Source organism: Xenopus laevis, chromosome 2L, assembly GCF_017654675.1.
Source record: "Xenopus laevis strain J_2021 chromosome 2L, Xenopus_laevis_v10.1, whole genome shotgun sequence".
NCBI classification, from domain to species: Eukaryota; Metazoa; Chordata; class Amphibia; order Anura; family Pipidae; genus Xenopus; species Xenopus laevis.
In genome coordinates this window covers 141,840,412-141,862,637 of record NC_054373.1, presented here as the reverse complement: position 1 = coordinate 141,862,637, position 22,226 = coordinate 141,840,412, and the positions used below count along the sequence as shown (strand labels likewise).

Here is a 22,226-nt window from a genome sequence, read left to right as displayed (position 1 = left end):
TCTGTTATCTGGAAACCCGTTATCCACAAAGCTCTGAATTACAAAATGGCTGTCCCCCATAGACTACAATTGTATTTCCTTTTTATCTGTAATAATAAAACAGTAGCTTGTACTTGAGCCAAAACTAAGATTTAAGATATAATTAAGCATTATATGGAGCAAAACCAGCCTATTGGGTTTATTTAATGTTTACACGATTTTCTAGTAGACTTAAAGGGCACCTGTTACATAGTTACATAGTTAAATCGGGTTGAAAAAAGACAAAGTCCATCAAGTTCAACCCCTCCAAATGAAATCCCAGCATCCACATACATCTCTCCATACTTTCACATAGATTATATATACCCATACCTATACAAACTATAGAGTTTAGTATCACAATAGCCTTTGATATTCTGTCTGTCCAAAAAATCATCCAAGCCATTCTTAAAGGCATTAACAGAATCAGCATCACAACATCACCCGGCAGTGCATTCCACAACCTCACTGTCCTGACTGTGAAGAACCACCTACGTTACTTTAAATAAAAGTTCTTTTCTTCTAGTCTAAAGGGGTGGCCTCTGGTACGGTGATCCACTTTATGGGTAAAAAGGTCCCCTGCTATTTGTCTATAATGTCCTCTAATGTACTTGTAAAGTGTAATCATGTCCCCTCGCTAGCACCTTTTTTCAAGAGGAAACAACCCCAACCTTGACAGTCTACCCTTATAATTTAAGTCTTCCATCCCTCTAACCAATTTAGTTGCACGTCTCTGCCCTCTCTCCAGCTCATTTATATCTCTCTTAAGGACTGGAGTCCAAAACTGAACTGCATACTCCAGATGAGGCCTTACCAGGGACCTATAAAGAGGCATAATTATGTTTTCATGTTGTCAAAAAATATTATCCCCAAAGGTGTGGCCAATAGAGCCCACACTCCAATTGGAGGTAACAGTAGCTTTTTTTAAAGAAAATTTGCCCCCGCCAGTACTAGGACACACAGCAACATCAGCAGGCAGCATTTACATTTATTTAAATGTATGCAAACATTGTAATGGATGCTACTGGCAACTGCACATGCCTTTTATTCCATATAGTTTTTGAAAAAAGTGCTACCTATAAATGCTACCACTCTAAGCTTTAACAGGTCTATGGTTAAAAATCTATATTGCCATCACAAAGTTAGGCCCTGAGGTTTTCTGGATAAGGGAATTTGCTGTAATTTGGATCACCATACATTAAGCCTTCAATTTAACTTAAAATAAAGCCAGCAGGAATGTTTTGCCATTAATTACCATTAACTACAAGGTACTGTTTTATAATTACATAGATAAAGGATATCATTTTTTTGTGCTGAACTAGGACTCCCAAGGTTTGGCAGCCATTGGCTGTTAAAGGAGAATGAAAGTTTAAATCACTGGGGGTACAAAAAATAGGTATCATGTAAGTAATTGCAATCATTAGGAGGTGCCTAATATTTGGCACCCCCAGTGATTTATACTTTTAAGACTGGACACATCTACTGTATAAAAACAGGTATCTCTGCCACCTGAAATTTGTCAGTCATCTGTGTTTTGCCATGTGTGATTAGAGTTCACGTTTCTTGTTCCATTGTGTAGTTCATGGGTCATTAGCTAAGTTGAGTGTTCAGAAAAATCCATAATACACTTAGTTAGCAATTACTCTCCATATTGCATATGGTTAAGCGGTTAAGCATTAGTCGTAATAATCCATACAGATAATATTCTAGCTACGTCAATAGGAAACACTGACTTGGTTGGGAAACATATCGTTGCCTCACTGTAATAACAAAGTTTCCATTTTAATTCTTCTTAGGGTTTATAGGCTTTTTCATTGTGAACCCCACAACAGGCAAACCCCAACCTGCATTCCAAAGTGCCTCTCAATTAATGGCATCTTGTAAAATTCACCCTCTTATTTTACATTATAAGAGCACACCCATTTATTTATTTTAAAGGCATGTGTACAGTAAATTTAGAAATGGCACTTTTTTTTTTTTTACAAGATATATTGTAATTAACTTTAAATGAAAAAGAAACCTGGAAATTGTCAGACAACAAAATATGTAGTGATTAGGAAGAGCAGAAGAATATATTACATGGATACTGTGATATCCTTCCAGTGCCTGTCATGTTGTTTGATCACTGACTTTACACTCACCAGGCAGCTGTGTGCCCTCAGGGAGAATTAAAGTCCCTGGGAACAAAAAAAAGTTAAAGGAAACCCAGCTTCAGAATAAAAAGTTAAGAGCTAGCTACAAAGTAGTTCTGGAAAAAATGCTTTCCTACTGGAAAAGTTATTGACATTTGTCATGCTTGCAATCCTTTTTTCTTTCCAGCAAACAGAAGCTTTGTAATTTATAGCAGATAGTCTAGAAAGATCTACAGGCAGGATCGAAGCCAGTGTCCCCTTACCTAGACAAAACGATTACTCTGCTTGGAATGCCAGTGGCCGATAGAACAGTGAAGCACTATGGACACATGGACATTTTGATGGTGCTCAAGGTGTTTCCAAATGCTCCACGTACCATAAGTCTGAGGAGTGAGAGAGATAAGGAGTCTTGGCCTAAGTAAAAGTTCTGCTGCCAGTTAAGTTGTTTTTCCCAACAGGTGTCTGCACTTAATGATGTTCTACAGATCACTGCAAAGAGCAACTAAAATGGCTGCAGCATTGCCCAGAGATTATTCTACGGGCCTGTGTTTTTTTTTTAAAGAAGAGAAGCACCGGAAAAGTATCACAGGGTAGCAGTTAGAATCACCTTGAGGTGCCCAACAAATTAGCACCCCATATGATTTTGGGTTTCATTGTCCTTTAAAGCGTAGGTTAAAATGAAATGCTGCTATAATGAAAGGGTTAGTCATATGGACCTTTGGTTTGGTTCTCTGCCTGGCACAGGGACCACAGCTGTGCTATTAGACTCTCTTATGGTCTGGTTACAGTACCCTTTTTTAAGCTGAACAGGACCATTTTTTTCTGGTCCTGTGAAAAATGTAAAATGGTAGTTCCTCCTTACTATATTCTCACTACCTTTATTTCGGAGAGCCCTGCTCTAGATATTGAAACATCGCCTATTAGGCTAATGGCATATGGGCATTTGTAAATTGTTATCACTTTGGTCCTCTCTGGCAGAATTGTGGTGATCAAGATTCTTGGAGCCATCTGCTTCACATTTACTTTAATGGGGAAAAACACATTTGTAGTCTCTGAATTTCCAAGAGATACCATTCTACTGGGAGCCTGCTGTAGACACTACATTTTCCAACCAAATACATGGGAAGTGACTGTCTATGCAGATCACTTCTCCCTGACTGTGAGAGTATTTATGGTTCATTTATTGAAGAGTATGCACAATGTATGAGAGATGTATCAATTTAACTATATATAACTAGATACAGACCCTGTGTAACCACCACTTTATTTCTTATCCTTACACCTTCTATCACCCATGTCCCCCATTTATTTTATGTAGGTTTGTAGAATGTTCCTCTCATACTGCATCATTTTCTATAGTAAAATATCTAATTATATATGCTCATGGGCTTCTCTTAGCTTTTATAGCACAGGTGTGGGGGCAACCATTGTAGCTGGGGCCCTTGCAACCATGTGATCATAAATATGGTTCTTGTGCCAACATGTCTGGAGAATACTGATAGAAAAAGGACCTTTCTAACTGCCACTCAAAATTATAAAATACAAACTCTAAATAATATCAATTGAAATTCTGCACGGTTTCTAAAATAGTGCAGAATAACTTGATTATCTCCCTCCCAGCAATTTGTCAGTGAAGCTTAGATTAAGCTCATATTATGCTTTCATTTATGCCGTTTTACACCAGTTTCCCTTAATGTCAGTAAATCAGATTTGTGAGCCTAACATGGACTTCTATACTGCTCATTTTTAATTAATGTTATCCAGATTAACTTCAGTAAAGGCCTTGGTTGGTGCCCTGCCCCCTGTACTCTCTCCACACCACTGGGTCCCAGGCACCTGCCCAGACTACTCTTACGATAATCCAATACTGCTATTATCTATTATAAGAAGAAGGGGTACCCACTCTAAACAGCAAGAACAAGCAGGTTGTATGAATAAAAACAAGTGATATTAGAAACAAGGGGTTAAAAATGGCACCTTTATTGTTAAAATGTATTACTTTTAGCACTCTCTGGTAAAGAGATACAGTTAACAACAAAATGAAGGACAATAACATATTATCTCAGGATATTACGGTGTACAATACACTGTACTGAAATTTAATGGTGAACTACACCTTTATATGCAAGGGCTTGGTGGCAATTTACAGACTACTTTCTAGGCCAAAACTCCAGCAGGCATGTCAAATTCAAATTGCACCATGGTCACATAAAGTTGGTTAATTTCTGTAAGGGCTGCTTTATTTCTAAGGGGGCACATTAATGCGGAGAGGTTAACAATCCTTTTACACCTAGAGTTAATTACATTTGCCAAGACTGCATGCAGTTTATTTTGTGCACATCTCTACAATTACCAATGAAATCACCAAAAATACCAAACTGAAAATGGAACAATTTAGACACAATGGGCTGCATATAATAGCGAATTCGGAAAGTGAAAGCAAAGCTATATATATATATATATATATATATATATATATATATATATATATATATATATATATATATATATATATATAATGAACTAGAAATGTACAAGTAGTTGACAAGATTTGGTAAGTCAAGGCAGTTGGGGAAATAAAATGAGTGAGCATTACACATACAAAGGAAAGCCTACACCCCATTTCCTGAGATACTCTCACAGTCTGTACTGTGGGGAGGTGTCACTTCTTTTGGTTGCCTAATAACCAAAGCCTTTCCATCTCAACGATATGCAGATAACTTGTACTCTAGTATGGGGAAAATATCAAAAGATCCAGATCAATTGACAAACCACTACAAGTGTTGATTTTATGTTGGCACATGAAACCTTTGCATCTCCTGCTGTAGTGGAACTCAACTCCCATCAGCTGGTGGGGGTGTTGGGAGTTGTAGTTAAATAACTTCTGGAATGCAAAAGGATTCATATTTAGTTAATGAGCCAGGGGTTTTGTACGGTAAAAAACAAAAGGCATCCATAAAAAGCAGGAAAGTCTATTTACACAGCTGAGCTGAATTATATTTTTTTTTACAAAATAATATTTAGGCATACCTTTAAGGAGAAAATCTCAGTATTCAGTACTTTACACGCAATGGAGATTACAAGAAACCAGATGATTTATAGCTCTGTACAATACTCCTGTTATTATACCCCTTCGTTTAACAGATAAAAATAGTCTTCAGTGAGTGAATAATTTCGCAACTTTTACATTTTTGGTAGCATTTGAGTTGAGTTGGCTCTATGATGCTAAATTTAGAGGCACATACCTCAGCCCCTAATATCTGCTTCCTGCACATTATGTTCCTTCCCCTTTGATTGTACCACTATATTGCTGGCACTATATGAATAAGACTGATATTCATTTAGAATACAGATATAGGATTGGTTATACATAAACCCATTATCCAAAAAGCTCCAAAATAAAGGATGGTCATTCCCTATAGACTCCATTCTATCCAAATCTACATTTTTTTTTATTTTTTTCTCTGTAATAATAAAACAGCACTTTGTACTTGATCCAAACTAAGATATAATTAATCCTTATTGGAAGCAAAACCAGCCTATTGGGATTATTTAAAGGAGAAGAAAAGTCTGTTTTCACTTGGGGTGCCAAATGTTAGGCACCCCCAAGTGATTGTATTGACTAAAAGTGGCCATACACGGGCCAATAAAAACTGCAGACAGACCGTGTTGGCAGCTTATTGGCCCGTGTATGGGGCCCCCCCGACGGGCTTCACAGATCGAGATTGGGACGAAAAATCCCGTCGGATCGCGGCTGCATCTATTTGTTGATGCGGTCCCGCGATCTGACCGCCCATTACTATTCGTTAGGATCCGATCGTTGGGCCCTAGGGCCCACGATCATTACAATGAAAAAGGAAATTATTTATAAAAATTATAATTATTTGCTTAAAATTTATTCTATGGGAGATGGCCTTCCTGTTACAAGTTTCATGATATGGGATCCCACGCCCGTACCTTTTAAATTATAAAATAAATGAAAATGTTTCTCGGGAGGGAGAATTATTTTACACTTTGCACTTTTTGTTGTAGAGAAGAAGAAGCTGTTCCTGAATCCCTGCTGAAATTGTAGCAATACAAATGAGGGATACACCAAATACATAGGGGCAGAATTACATAGGGTCAAATATCGAGGGTTAATTAACCCTCGATATTCGACTGCCGAATGTAAATCCTTCGACTTCGAATATCGAAGTCGAAGGATTTACCGCAAATAGTTCGGTCAAACGAAAAATTGTTCGATCGAACGATTAAATCCTTCGAATCGTTCGATTCAAAGGATTTTAATCCATCGATCGAACGTTTTTTCTTCGACCTAAAAATTGATAGAAAGCCTATGGGGACCTTCCTCATAGGCTAACATGGCACCTCGGTAGGTTTTAGGTGGCTAAGTAGGGGGTCGAAGTTTTTTTTAAAGAGACTACTTTGAATGATTTTTTTGACTACTTCGACTATCGAATGGTCGAATAGTCAAACGATTTTTAGTTCGAATCGTTCGATTCAAAGTCTTAGTCGAAGGGCGAAGTAGCCAATTCGATGGTCGAAGTAGCCAAAAAAATCATTCAAAGTTTTTTTATTCTATTCCTTCACTCGAGCTTAGTTAACAGCACAACTGTTTCAAATCAAACTATGATGATGCCCTTACGATCATAATGATCATAAGTGAATGATCGTATTTTACATATGCTACTTTGTGTTTTACTATTCCTACCTGCACTGAGATACGATCTTAGTGATTTACTTGAAACGACTTAAATCCAAGCAGAAAACAAGTCTATTCACTGTTTTTAATCAATTAACAAGCATTTCAGACTCACCACTACTCCTTTTGTTTAGTATCTCAAAGGAACTGCGGAAGACTCAGTGTGCCTGAAAGCATGCAGAGCTCCTCAAGCTGCGATTATCTAAGACAAAAAGAAAAAAATGTAGGGCACGTTTCCTCATAAAGTAAGAGAAGATCCATTAAAAGACACAGGTGGCTGCTGTGGAATGGATGCGTTTCAGGAACAACCCTTAATCATAGGCCTATTTTTAATGGATTAATAAACAGGGTTTTTTTTCTTTCTTTATGAGGAAGTGCACCCAACATTTTTTTTCTTTTTGTCTTGGATATTCACTGTTTTTGTCTTGTCTCAGGATACCTGCCAGAAAGTGCTTTGCAGAAACTCTATAAAATGGATAACAGTGATTTAAATGGACTGATTTTGCTTGTGCCATTATGCACAGGTACAGTACTTGTATGGCAGACAGCAGGTGTAAAATTGTCTTGAAGTTTAACTGCTGGGATTTTAAGGACACAATGAATGCATCCCTGTCTCTAAATGATGTTTGTTTTCTAAAATTGCTATTTTTCCCCATTGGTTGTGGTTGTGTTATAGACAGGATCCTGCTGAAGGTGAACCCACGCCCCCCGAGATGTACAAATACAAAGCACTGGCATACTGTCTACAGCTGGCAGGGAATGAAGAGCCTATGGAAGGCCACCACTGCAATGTGAAATACAAACAGAAAGAGGTTATGCATTGTTCCTATTGTTAAATTCTATTTTTGGAATTCTTTCGGAGTTGAGTTAAGCAGGTCCACACACATGCGTAATTAATTCAACTTTATGGCATGTTTGCGTTGGATTCTTGGAATATGGCCCAGGGCTGCTGCTTTTCGGAATGTGCTGGTGGTTATTATTATGGACCGCTTTGCCAGCAACTTTCTGGGATACAAGCCACTGCCTTAAGAAGATCTGAAATTGCTTGCATAAATCATACATCAACAGGAGAGGTGGGTTGCACAGATGGCATTTTAGAGATGCAGTTGGAAAAGTGTTTGTTTCCTTAGCATTGTGTAGAGATATGGGAACGCCTGTTCCATGCAACCGAAGGCAATGCGTTATTAACCAGAATGGTGCCAGCAGCGAAACACAATGCAATAATGGTGTTTAATACATAGAGACAAAATGAATATACTGATACACCAACAGTATATGATTTGCCTTGTATTTGCTGAGTATTTATGCAATAAACAGCTTTAAATACATCAAGCACTGTGTGTAATGCTGCACTGTAATGTATTCTATTTTAGAGCTGCAGAAGGAAGACAGCTCCAAAAAAAGTATAAAGAATCAGCTAGAAAATACTACTGCTGATTTCTTTGTAATGTTAAAGGGGTTGTTAACTTATAGGGGTATATTTATCAAAGAGTGAAGTTAATACTGAAGTTCCGCCACTAGAGTGAAATTCCGCCACTCTCCATTCATTTCTATGGGATTTTTATATGCGTATTTATCAAAGGGTGAACTTTCACCCATTGATAAATACGCCTTTCAAAATCCCATAGAAATGAATGGAGAGTGGCGGAATTTCACTCTAGTAGCGGAACTTCACTCTTTGATAAATTTACCCCAAAGTATGATGTAGAGAGCAATATTCTGAGACCATTTGCAACTGGTTTTTATTTTTATTATTTGTGGTTTTTGAGATATTTAGCTTTTTATTCAACAGCTCTCCAGTTTGCAATTCCAGCAATCTGGTTGTAAGGATTCAAATGACCCTAGTGACCATGCATTGATCTGAATAAGGGACTGGAATATGAATAGGAGAGGGCCTGAATAAAAAGATGAGTAATAAAAGTAGCATAACAATATATTTGTAGCCTTACAGAGAATTTGTTTTAGTTGGGGTCAGTGACCTCCATTTGAAAACTATAAAGAGTCAGAAGAAGATGGCAAATAATTCAAAAACTAAAAAATAACAAAAAAATAAACAATGACAACCACTTGAAAAGTTGCTTAGAATTGGCCATTCTATAGCATACTAAAAGTTAAATTAAAGGTGAACCACCTCTTTAAAGGATATGCTGGAGTTACCAGCATTTCCCTTAGGCAACAGCTTCTAAATCTATAGGCCTGCCCCTCAGTGAAGGCCCAAAGCTATGGTTGGGGGGAACAGGGTGATAGTGTGTAAATGTTAATTTGCATCCTTGGATAGTCATGGAACTAAAACAGTATGGCGTGAGGGGCCTTAAACATATGTTGACACTAAAACCCAAGATGTAACCTCTACTTTGGGGTGATTGCATCCAAGAAGAATTTTAAACGTTGTGACGTACTTTTGTGTTGCCAAAACATGGGAAATCCCCATGAATCACTTCAGCTGCATCGGTATTATAAATGGCTCAGAAACACACTGGTGCCAATAACTTTACCTCCATTTTCTCCCTTTATCACCTTTTTCGCACCTTTGGCTGCACCTGGCGAGTCACGTGACATGACATTAGTAATGGTTTTGTGGGTGCAAGACACCGGTGCACATACCTTCCACCACCAGTTAGCAAAGTGAAATGCTGCAGGGAATCTGAATCCTCTTACTAAGGTTCAAGCAAATCACTAAAAAGCAAATCATTTCCTGAACACAGCAATTTAGTGTGCAGTAGAACAGGGTTAAAAAGCAATTACACCTCAGTGAAGCACCCCTACCACTGGGATACTTCAACCACATACTAGAAGCCATTTGCCATAGGGATTAGATGATAAGAGGCTGTTCTGTTGCATTACAAAATCTAATTAAACAACAAATGAAGAGGCCATCTTATAAAATGAAAGTTGTCTGCAGAGGTAGCTCAGCTGGAACCCCCCGGGTCTATCAAAAGCGCTTGTCCATTTCCAAATTGGTAACTACTTATATTGCAACAATGAACATTATGGCCAGGAGTGGATAGACAGAATAAAGCAACAACCACTTGGAACAGCTCAAACCTCTATATGGAATACCATTGCAATAATGAAAAACTGCTGTAAAAATGTATTATCTGTTTTTCAGAAATGAGAAAAGTTAAATATATTGACAGCACCTGCTGTCACACAGACTCCTCTTTTGATATCAATGAGGTGGGCCACTTTATAGTGTTCCATTTGTTCAAATATTGGTTGGTCATCTTGGAAACCATAAGCACGTACATGTACAGAGGAGGCATTTTTTGTGCAATCATGTACGTACATCAAGGGTGAGGTAAGGAGACTGCATACGTGGAAAAAAAAGGTCATACAATGAGGGAAAAAGAAATAACATTGTAGTGTTTTGCTTGTATATTTAGAGGCTGAAGGAATCCTTCAAGCCTCGGTGATAATGAAAAGATACAGTGCACATTCCTGTATGTCCAAGCACACTGAAGACGTGCTTCTTTGTTTGTGTGAAAATAATGAAAGTCAAACAGGTTGGGTGTATAAATTTGTCTCATAGGGAGGTGTGCCCTATACAATGTTATGAGTGGCCTCACAGACTCACTGGCATCATGCAACGGGCAGGATCATTTGTATTCATAAGGTTAGCCAGTCTGGACGATAGATGTAAAAACATCCAGACCCCACGTTATTCCGCCTGATGTGTTTCATACCCCATGGGCAGAACTGTAAAATATATAGGTATTGCGCCTTAAGGGTTTCATACCCTCAGAACTGCCTATGACTGAATAACAGAGGGTATGAAACGTTTATTGTGGAATACCATGAGGTCAGTATGTACATTTCATTTTTAACATGGAACCTTAAATAAAAAGTATGTTAATGGAATAATTTTGGTTACAGGATACTTTTTGTTATTATTGTGGCGTTTGCCCTTGATACTGGGGGGCTGTTTCGCGTTAACTATGGCCCTTTTTTGACGCCATATACATCCTATTGTGTACATTTGATATTACATCCATGATAGAGTCAATCCTAAAATATAGTGGGCCCTCACACTACACTAAAAGCAATTTAAGCTAGAAGCTGTGGAGGAAGGAACAAAAAATAGATTACTAAATGACATATATAATATTATTTGAATGAGTAAATCTCAATACATAAGGTAGTAGGCTTGCCCCAAACTGCTCTCTATTCTTGAAGGAGCACAGCCATTCTAAAAAGTAATTCAGGAAAACGGTCAAACCTGAAATAGAATGTCCCTTTTCACCTCTGACCTTAAGTGTATTCGCAGTTTCATTCCAGCAGGCATAGGAGAATCTCCTTACACACATAGGTTGTAAAGATCCACAAAAAAAAAACGGGCAATGATATTGCTGAGACGTCTATTAAAAGCTAAAGACACTGTAACACATTTCTACGTTTCAAACGTAGAAAGGCCATCAATCCTTTCTGCTTAGCACTCAATTATCATCTCTCATCAAGGGTTTTCAGCCCTATTTTAAGGTCTGGAGCAGCAGAAGTCTGGTCCCTGGGCACAAGCACAGAATGAAAAGGCACATACACCAGGGTTTTTAGTGACACAGAGCAGGGTATATGTTCACAACTGAATGATATAGGGTGAAAGGAGATGGGGTGAATCAGTTGTTTTCAGTAGAGCATTACACAGATGCAACACAAACAGGGTTTAATTGAATTATGTATTAAGAATCTAATAATCATTAAAGGAGACATATTATGTAAAGAAAAAAACAACAACAATGTGCCAGCGTATTATATACTCTTAAATATAGAAGGACTGTGCTGAAAAAAGTGGTGCAAAAAACAAAGTAACCCCACCCATTTGTTTCACTTCCTGCTGCCTTCTTTACCAGGCTATGTAGGATAGGAACCAATCAGTAGCTAGCCTGACCCGATAGGGAACCGAATTCCATATCCGGGAGCTGTAATTGTCTATAGCCCTCCTACTGTGCCTCTGGTAGGGACCATTAGAACACACCCACCCCTCGACTGAAACATGGACAGGGAACATGGCAGATCTATAGGGAGCTGCAATAAAGGGTCATTTTTTAAAGATTATATTACCTTTTAGCCCAAAGTCAAACCAGCACCATATATTGTTCAAAATTTGCCTCCAATATTAGGGTGAGGTTTTATCTATGCTATAGGTCTCCTTTATATCCTTCACAAAACTGTTGCAAAATGTCAGTTTTTATGGGCAACAATGTATCTAGTGCAACAAGCATGTCAACAGGGGTTTATAATGGCCAGATAAAACAATTAAGGTGGCCATACACGACAGGCTTCCCCGATCGATATCTGGTCGAAAGTCGGCCAGATGTCGATCGGACGGGACTAAAAATCCCGTCAGATCGCGGCCGCATCTGTTTGTTGATGCGGTCCCGCGATCCGATCGCATGTTAGCCATCGTTAGGATCAGCCCAATATTGCTCACCTGAAGGCGACATTGCCAAACGAGCGGATCTCTCCATGTATGGCCACCTTTAGTTAGGTGCCAGCCAATCTCAAGCCTCCTAGCATAATCAGGCCATGTTACTAATTACTAATTAGTTATATGATCTCAAAATATGCAGTGGAAGCCATCACGTGCATCTCCAGCCAGCATATAGAACAAAAGAAAGCAGTACAGTAAGTGTTATATTGACACAACAAAAATTAAGAACACCTTTTTTATGCTTGAAACCCATAAAAATGTCATGTAGAAGAAGAGGCAAATGCTTCCCCTCCCCATCCTGTTGGAATGGCTCCACCAATGTATTAAACTAACTTGGTCCTACAGGTCAGCAGCGGATGATGGGCTACAAAAAAAAAATCACTACAGCAGATCTTAACTTTAACCACTCTTAGTGACAGCTTTAGATATGACAGTTTCAAAAGTTAAAATGAAACGGAGAATAACTGTAGGAATCCTTTTTCCCTGCAGGCAATTTGTATGAGGGAATAAAGATTAGGATAGAGGACAGTGCACAGCTTTACTGCTGAGCAGCCCCGAACGCTATCACACATTAAACAAAATGGTGTTCATCTGCTCAAAGAAGTCAAACACATTCAAAAGTGTCAGTTCATTGAAAACTTTTTCCACACATTTATTTTGTATAAAATAACAAAACAGAACTGCAGATTTATACTGTAATAAATCTTCCCTCTAAGCGTGCATTGGACAAAACATCAAACCTATCACTATGATTTACTACAATCTCAAATCTCAGGCAAACCTTTATGGAAATGCTCATAGAAGCTAAGGGGGAGTATTAATGTACTTAACACTGCTTTGGATTGCACTTAACACTCCTACCCACATGGAACAGAGGGAAAGCCTTTACAGTCTTCTCAAGTAACCATTTTTTTGGACTACACCCAAACAGCTTCCATCTGTTCAAAATGTAAATCTTTGCAATTTCGCTTTACAAGTCATTGTATATGTTTATTGCTGGAAGACAGAAAAATGTAATCTGCACCTAATAACCACTGATAGGCAGCCGCCCACACACCAATTCTCCATATATACATTCATTATAGATTTGTTCCAAAAAAAAGTTGTTTTTCCCAAAGAGGGAAGTTATCCTTTCAAGCTATTCTGCTATGTTTACAAGTATGTTAGGGGATTTCACAGTAATGGTAATTGTGTTGGAGCCTAATCCTGGGGGATCCCATCCACACTTACTGTTTCCCTTCGCTCACTTTCATCATAATGACGCAGGCAGTGAGCCTTCCCCTACGTGTAGGAATATTTCATGTGCCACAGCTGTTGGGGGCTGCTGTAAGCAACATCTGCAAGGAACCAGTCCTGCCAAAACCTAGATCACCCCGTGGAATATGCTCTGTGGCTGAACACTGTATAACTAAAAATATATATTTGTTTTGCTGCTGTAGATCAGTTTTGACTGTATGCAGGTCAATCAATAAACATTGCATTTTTAAAGGGGAAATAAAGCTTCCCTAGCAGGCATCCCAAAGCATGAGATGAAAGAGTCCAATGAGAATCACCACTACTAACACTCCATTAATCATATCTAAATTACTGTAATTACTTCTAGCAGTGTAACATCTGCAAGGGGCATATGGCGATGTTAAGGTGTTCACGGCTAGAAGAACATTGTTAAAAGATGCTGGTAATAACCTATGAAACCAGGAAAGAGAGTTACACATAAACTGAGCAGGCAGGATTCTCACTGAAGGATTCGGCCCTGTAGGACATCATGCTTAAAGGGCATGTAAAGTGTAAAATAGAATAAGGCTAGAAATGCTGTATTTTGTATACTAAATATAAACATGAACTTACTGCACCACAAGCCTAATCAAACCAATGATTTATGCTTTCAAAGTTGGCTACAGGGGGTCACCATCTTGTAACTTTGTTATACATCTTTGCAAGACTAAGACTGTGCACATGCTTAGTGTGGTCTGGGCTGCTTAGGGATTATCATAAACAAAGCTGCTTGAGTTCTGCATGGCTGGGAAGTAAGGCAGGGGCTCCCCCTGCTGTTCATAAGAATGATTGTTTCCCTGCTCAGCAGTTAGGGACCATCTGACAATTCCTATCCATAGCAGTAAATGAAGGGAGAATTTCACTGCATACAGTCAGGTTTCTTATAAAAACAGTACACATTTTTAAATTAAAGTATATTGGAGATAGGTTTCTTTTTCACTGAAGAAAGTAAAAATGGGATTTTATTTTTTTGCCTTTACATTCCCTTTAAACCCTAAAATACAATGGGAGTTGTCTTGGTAGTGCAACACTGCTAAAAAAAATATAAAATACTTATGTCCCCTTTAATGCTAGCAAATTCTATGGGAGATAAGCCAATAAATGCAAGATAATACTTCTGTCCACTGTCAGTGTAATAAAGCGGCGGTTGTTGAATTACAAGAGTTAGAACCTGCAGGCAGCATTTTATAATGAGGCTTGTGAAGTATCTATCTCTCGCTGCAGTTTAGCAGTTAAACCTGTTAGTGCCAGTGGCTGCTGTGTATGGGACCATCAAACAAGAAAGTAAGTAGCAAGTATTGGCCATCTGTTTAAAAGCAAAAATTATGGTGGCTACTGCAACAGGGCACATTTGTCTCTATTATTACACATCACACAGCATTGTGATCTAGGTTTCACATCGATCAAAATTGCTTTATTAATTAGGAATGCACCATATCCAGGATTCGGCCTCCTTCAGCAGGCTTCGGCCGAATCCTCGTGCCTAGCCGAATCCTTAAAATCACACGACTTTTTGTCACATGGTGTCTTTTTCCCTTGCATATGAGAATTAGGATTTGGTTTGGTATTTTTCCAAATCTTTCACAAAGGATTCACCCAAATCCCAAAATAGTGGATTTGGTGCATCCCTATTATACATATATCCCAAATACCTATGCAATACAGGTACATAGTTGGAAGCTTGGCAGACATAGACTGAGGGATGAGTACTGTACAGATATGGCATAAGGTTTCAACTTTCCCTTTCAACCTCAAGGATAGGAAAAGTCTGAAGAAATCCTCCACATGCTATTACTAGATGCAGAAGCCTGCACGTCTTGTCCATGCGCTATGCATTCCATGACTAATAATCAGATTTTAAACTTGATCTAGGTCCCATTCTGCAGAACAGGTCTAATAGGAGAAGATCTTATGAACTGTGGTTGCTGGAATTTCTCAGTGTGGCTTGTGTCCAGGCAAATTACAAAAATCTGATTCACAAAGTCTTCAATATTTGTTTTACAATATTCGCCTATGGGGAAAAAAGAATTACTCTTATCGAAGGGAAACTTCAGGCGACTTTGGAATATGAAGCGCTCCAGGTGCCATCCCGCCGGCGATTTACAATCTAGCCTGGCGAGACAGTTCGGGGAGATTAGTCGCCCCGAAGAAGAGGAGATTGGTCGCCGGGCGACTTATCTCCCCGAATCAGAGCATGTGCCCTGACCCTAACTATGTAAGGTAAAAGCGCAAACAGATCTCTGTATTCACGTGGCTTAATATTAACACAGATAAAATATAAAGAAACTCCCCTTGTGCGAAATCCCACTGTTTACACAAAAGACATAATTTATCTGTAGATACAGATTCCCAATTGGCAGATAAACAAGTAGATGCACACGCCCAATTACTATGACACATATCTGGTGGGGCCATTGAAAGTGCTGGAAAATTCCTCATTAAGGTTCAGCGTTCAGACACGGAAAAATGTTGGCAGTGTGCAGGGAAAAAATTACTACTCGGCCCAAAGTAAAGCAGCAGAGCATACTTTGTTTATGTTTTCTTACAAACTAGTCACAGGCAAGCGACCAGCTAACAATTTCCAATCCTAGTCACTTGCACCTCATTAAGTAAGGGCAGAGACACACGGGAAGATTTGGGAGATTTAGTTGCCAGCGACTAATCGCTTCTTCTTCGGGCAACTAATGTCCCCGAAAAGCCTTCTCGCCGGCTAGAATCTAAATCGCTGGCGGGATGGCACTCGGAGCGCTTCGTTTTCCAAAGTCGCCCGAAACTGCCCTAACACCAAAAAATACAGAGTTTATCTGCTATCCGCTGTGTAGCATAGGTTTTTCTGCACACTTGAAAGTATTCATGTGTCATACCCATACTCCATTATGTACATACAATAGATAATCTAACCCTTTAAAGGGGTTGTTCACCTTTGAGATTACTTTTTGAATGATGTAGAGTGATATTCTGAGACAATTTGCATTTGCTTTTTATTTTTTCTTATTTGTGTTTTTTTATTCAGAAGCTCCAATTTGCAATTTCAGAAACCAGGTTGCTAGGGTTCAAATTACCCTCTAGGAACCATGCATTGATTGAAATAAGAGACTGGAATGTGAATAGGAGAGGCCTGAACAGATAGAGGAGTAATAAAAAGTAGCAATAACAATAAATGTGTAGCCTTACAGAGCATTTGTTTTTTTAGATGGGTTCAGCGACCCCATTTGAAAGCTGGAGTCAGAAGAAGAAGGCAAATGATAAAAAGAAATCAAAAATAATGTAGACCAACTGAAAAGTTGCTTATTGGCAATTCTATAACATACTTTAACTTAAAGATAAACTATCCTTTAAAGCAGTACCTCAGTGGCAACATAAAAGAGTTAATAATGGAACATATGCACTTTTTGGCCTTAGTGTTATAACAATCTAACCTTATCACTGGCTTGATTTGAACAATAAGTGCTAAAGAACACCAAAAAGGAAAACATTTGTGATGTATCTATTTCCTAACTTCCCTGATATTTTCTAGATACATCATTTGCTTACTTGTACTCCTATTTTGAAGGTTGGAGTGTTGCAGAGCGGTACATTGAAAAATTAAAACCCCTCAGCCGTTGACAGGGGCGTAACTACAGAGGAAACAGTACAGATAAAAAAAATATATACAAATTGCATAAGTGCAGTTGCCATTAGCAAACAATTAGGTCTCTTCATTTTTTTTAACTTGTAGTAAATTAACTGCTGGTTGGTTGCTATTGGCAACTGCAATTTACTGCTTGAGAAGCTGCTTATCACCTCCATCCAAAACCTGCATAAAATATATTTTAGGCACATGTCACATATGTGTTGACTTGGTACATTTCCCCCCTCATATGTTTTACATTCTCAAAATGTCCCTAGATTTCTGCCATGGGATTTTATCACAAGATTCTCAGCCAATGACACACGTGTGTTGTTTACATCACATGCTTCAACTGCCCTGATTTCAAGTGTCCCATAGCTAGCACTCAAAGCTGATTCAGGTGCCCCTCTAACTGCAACGTGGCCCATGGACTTAAAGATTCCTCTTCCCTTCAGTATCTAGTGACTGCAGTTGGAGGTAAGTACAGGAGGGAAAACCAAGTTACATACCTTCAGCTGTGGCTAAACTAAGACTCCCAGCACCCCTAGGGTCTGGCCACACGAGAAGATTCGCTGAGATTAGTCGCCCCAGTGACAAATCTCCTCTTCTTCGGGGCGACAATCTCCCTGAACTGCCTTACCCCTGCCCAGCTAAAATTAAAATCGCCTGCGGCAATGCACATGCAGCGCTTCTTTTTCAAAAGTTGCATCACAAGGAAACTTCGGGCGACTTCGGAAAACGAAGCGCCGCATGTGCATTGCCGCAGGTGATTTTCATTTTAGCCGGCGGAGGGCAGGGGCAAGGCAGTTCAGGGAAATTGTCACCCCGAAAAAGAGGAGATTTGTCTCTGGTGCGACTAATCTCCCCGAATCTGCTTGTGTGGCCAAACCCTAATGGGAAAGTAGATATATAAAAAGTAGTATAACTGCAGTTCCCGAATTCCCCTTTGTTTCCCACTCAGTTTTTCCCTTTCTGCTGGGTGGCAATCACAATATCACCATCTGTATAAGTCAGCGCTAAAAGCTAGGAGAAATAAGAATGTAGCATAAAGAGAATCCAAGTGCAGTGGGTTGTTGGTAGTTGCAGTTCCACACTCTCCCAAAATTCCACTATAAGGTGCGAGATTACTTTTTACATCCACCACGTGCCTTGATTATAAATTGGGTACTTACAAACGTTTTAAGGTTTTAAAATCATTCAGATATAACCAGTATGAAGTACTCTGTGGCTATACAAGGAATAGCCACAGAGTACTTCATCCTGGTTATATCTGAATTATTTTAAAGCCTTAAAATGTTTGTAAGTACCCAATTTATAAGCAAGGCACGTGGTGGATGTAAAAAGTAATCTCGCACCTTATAGTGAAATTTTGGGAGAGTGTGGAACTGCAACTACCAACAACCCACTAGACTTGGATTCTCTTTATGCTACATTCCTAATGGGAAAGGCTTCAGGTAGGACACTCCTATTGTAAAGAATCATGGAGAGAATAGGAATGTATTTTCAGCACTGCAGTAGTTATCGAGTCTTTATAAACACAACAAATGATTGCTCTTTTAGTATTGCAGAATAAGACAATTGTATTCTGTATGGCAGCACCACATCCAAGTTCCAGGAGAGAAGCTTCACCCACCTGCCCCAATAGAACATCATATTTCAAGTAACTGTACACTAGGGATTGCTGCAGTAAAACAGATCAGGCACTGAGGCACACTGTTCTTACAGCCCAGAAGGTCTCAGATTGTATTGCCTTTTTCAGCAAGGCTAAGGCAGCCGAGCATCTACTTAACTACAACTCCCAGCATGCTCTGCTAACAACCCAGAAATCCAAGTGAAATCGTAGTGTCCTTATGTAATACATTTTAGAGACGACAGCACTCTTCAAGCTGCACTAGTATGCAAGGATTAGCAGTTCTGCCCCAATTCCCTGATAATGCTGTGTGGGGGTGATTGCATTTGCTCTGGCCAAATTGGGTTTAAGCAAAAGCAGGAACGCAGATAAATGACTGTACTTTAGGGACATGTCAGTACAGTATCACAGTTGAAGGTGCTGAGAGCAGGGCTGATTGTTATTCCCTACACGTGAGACTGATGCTGCACTGCAAATCCAAGCAACTATTTGTACAGGTTTGATTTCAGTGAAAACCAACAGAGAAAGCTGTATGGCAAATCCCAACTTGTCTTACAGATTCAATAATAAAAAAAAATGTGTTCTTCATATGCTTTAGTTAAAGGGTGGTTAATGTTTAATATGTTATAGAATGGCTACTTTTAAGCAGCTTTTCATTGTCTTTTTTTACAGTTTTGAAATTAATTTGCCTTCTTTTTCTGACTTTTTCCAGCTTCCAAATGGGGGTCGATAACCCCATCTAAAAACAAATGCCCCATAAGGCTATAAATGTATTGTTATTGATACTTTTCATTACTGGTCTATGCATTCAGTCCCTCTCCTATTCATTCCCCAGTCTCTTATTTAAATCCATGCTTGGTTGCTAGGATAATTTGGACCCAAGCAACCAAATTGCAGCAATCTGGAGAGCTGATGAATACAAAGCCAAAATACTTAAATACCACAATTAATAAAAAATGAAAACCAATTGCAAATGGTCTCAGAATATCACTCTCTACAATACATCATACAAAAAGTTCATTTAAAGGTGAACCACCCCTTTGCAGGGGTTAAAGCAATTCATTCTTATACATTGGGTATATTCCAGCCACTCATACTTTGCAGACTACATATATGTGTAATGATAGTGTGTCTGCAGTCATCTCTAAAGCATGTGCATTAGTAAATCCCAGTAGTAGTAGCAGCAGAAGCAGAGTCTGTACTTACACTGGGCACACTGTGTGTGTCTCCCCCCTAGTCCCGAGTGCGCTGATCAGGTTACAGGCTCCAGACGCATCCACCTGCTCTTTGTGGGGGGAGACAAGCAGGGATCCCTGGGTCACATTTATCCTTCTCCCCCTCCCCGCGGCCCTTTCTTATCTGTCTTCTTCCAGTGGGGAAGCTCCAGTTCTGTCGCAGCCGGCGGCAGCCCATCGCCAAGGCGAGCAGAGAGGCACGGGGGATGCTCCCGCCTCTGCTTCTCACACAAGTTCACTCGCATTCTCTCTAGCAGGTTCTTCCTTCCCTCAGCAGCGGGGGAAGAGGAGGGGTAGTGACGTCAGCACAGAGCCTCATTGACGTCAGTGGAATCCCTGTATCTGCATCAATGAGCTAAAATTAGCAGCAGAGAAGAAAAGCCCGAAATAACTCTCATGCTTTTTGTGTCACAAGCTCCAGCAGTTATTCCACAGACAACAATGGGGGCAGACATGGAGCCCGCGGTGTATTTATAGAGGCAGAGCTAAATGCAGCTTGTTTTTGCCTTATTTTTTCTAATAGTACATTAGTTCATGCTCCTATTTCACACTGTTCATCATGAGGCCATTTATATAAGGCTTTGGATTTGCTGCTTAGGGAGCAGATATTTATTAGCTTATTAGTTTAATTATAGTTTATCAGGCTCAGTGCTGCCCAGGCCTGAGAGTCAGAATCTTATTATTTACAAAAATGGGGCCAGGGACAAAATTGAGGTAAACATTTCCCTGGGAGTCCTCTGTAATGTCCCTGCTTGTAGCTTATTAGTCATTCACAATGGGAAGTAGACTGACAGACAGGCAATAGATTTGGCATCCGGCTAGGGTTGCAACTTTTCTGGAAAAAAATACCGGCCTTCCTATATATTTATCTTTTTTCCTTATTAATAAAATTGGGATCAACCATCATTTTTACTGGCCAGGACTGTAAAATACCGGCCAGGTGGCAACCCTATATCCGGCTGAAGGTGTGGAACATTACACAACTTGCCCCTTCTGCTGCTACAAGTGCAATGTTTTTTTTTATTGAAAACTCAAAAGTCATGCTTTCTTGTCACCTCAAAAAATGAATATTGCAAAAACAAAGTGTTCAGTGCAGGGTGGAATCAGTGAGCCCTCCCTGAAAAGATACAGGCTCCCAAAAACATCTCCCACAAAAACCCAGGCCAAAAGCCTCTAAAGGTAATGCAGAGTCTTTGGACTCGCCTTCGCCCAAAGACTAGTGTGATTCCCTTTATCCCCAACCTCCAGGCCAAAAATCACTACAGGGCAAGGGGTCTGCCAAAACTTTACCCGAGGAACTACAAACAGGGTTCAGGGAGTATTAAGGGCCACAGAGTCCTCCCCTAGGTCTTTGGGGCAGAGCCCTAATATGCTAGGATGCACCCCAGATTCCAAAGAGAAAAAAAACAGCAGAGTGCAACCGGAGTCTGGCCCATAGCAGACTACTATGGATTCCGATCCATCGTGCAGCGCTTGATTTCTTCTCCCTGCCTTTCTTATAGGAGATAGCCAGGGAGGAGAAATCGAGCGCCGCATGATGGATCCTCACCCTATCGCCTTTTCTGAAGAGGAGCGCAGAGCGGAGTTTCGGTAAAGACTTAGCTATTTAAACCTTTAATTTGTCTTGGTGTTTTTTTTTTCTTTCTAAATGAACAATTTTTTTTTTTCTTTTAAATTTATGTTACTGATCCTTTAACAGTGGTGGGATACAGTCCTTATGTGCTGGTACCTAACTCCAGTAAGATTGGCAAAAATATATCGCATACCCAATGATCACTGCTTCGGGGGCTGCACCACAGCAGGAACAATGGGGCATATCTACTGGACATACCCACGGGTAACTAGATTTTGGGTGAGAGTTTATCACTTAAATTCAGTGTTACAATTAAATCTACACAAGAACCCACATGAAGCTTTAATGGGAGCTCCTCCTAAAGAGGTACAAAAAACAAAGGGTAAACTGTTAAAGGGGACCTGTCACCCAAAAAAATTATTCAAAATCCTATTTTATTACATTAGTCAAGTAAAATGAACTTTAATTACACTGTATAAATTATTTGAATCTTGTTCCCTTCAGTCTGGGAATTCATAATTATAACAAGCAGGCAGCAGCCATTTTGTGGACACTGTTTTTAAGGCAAGTCTTGTATCATCTCAGAATCTTGTTTGTGCACCAGAATGGGGGACCTGATGTCCATT

The 22,226-nt window shown here is 39.5% G+C and overlaps 1 protein-coding gene across 1 annotated transcript in view; it reads right to left on the bottom strand.

Moving 5' to 3' along the window:
* Positions 1 to 20,343, bottom strand: part of nr4a1.L (nuclear receptor subfamily 4 group A member 1 L homeolog) — a 32,201-nt gene extending 11,858 nt beyond the window's left edge. Inside the window, 1 exon segment of the mRNA NM_001085665.1 lies at positions 19,999 to 20,343. The gene's annotated coding sequence lies outside the window, so the exon portion shown is untranslated.
* Positions 20,344 to 22,226: the final 1,883 nt, after the last annotated feature.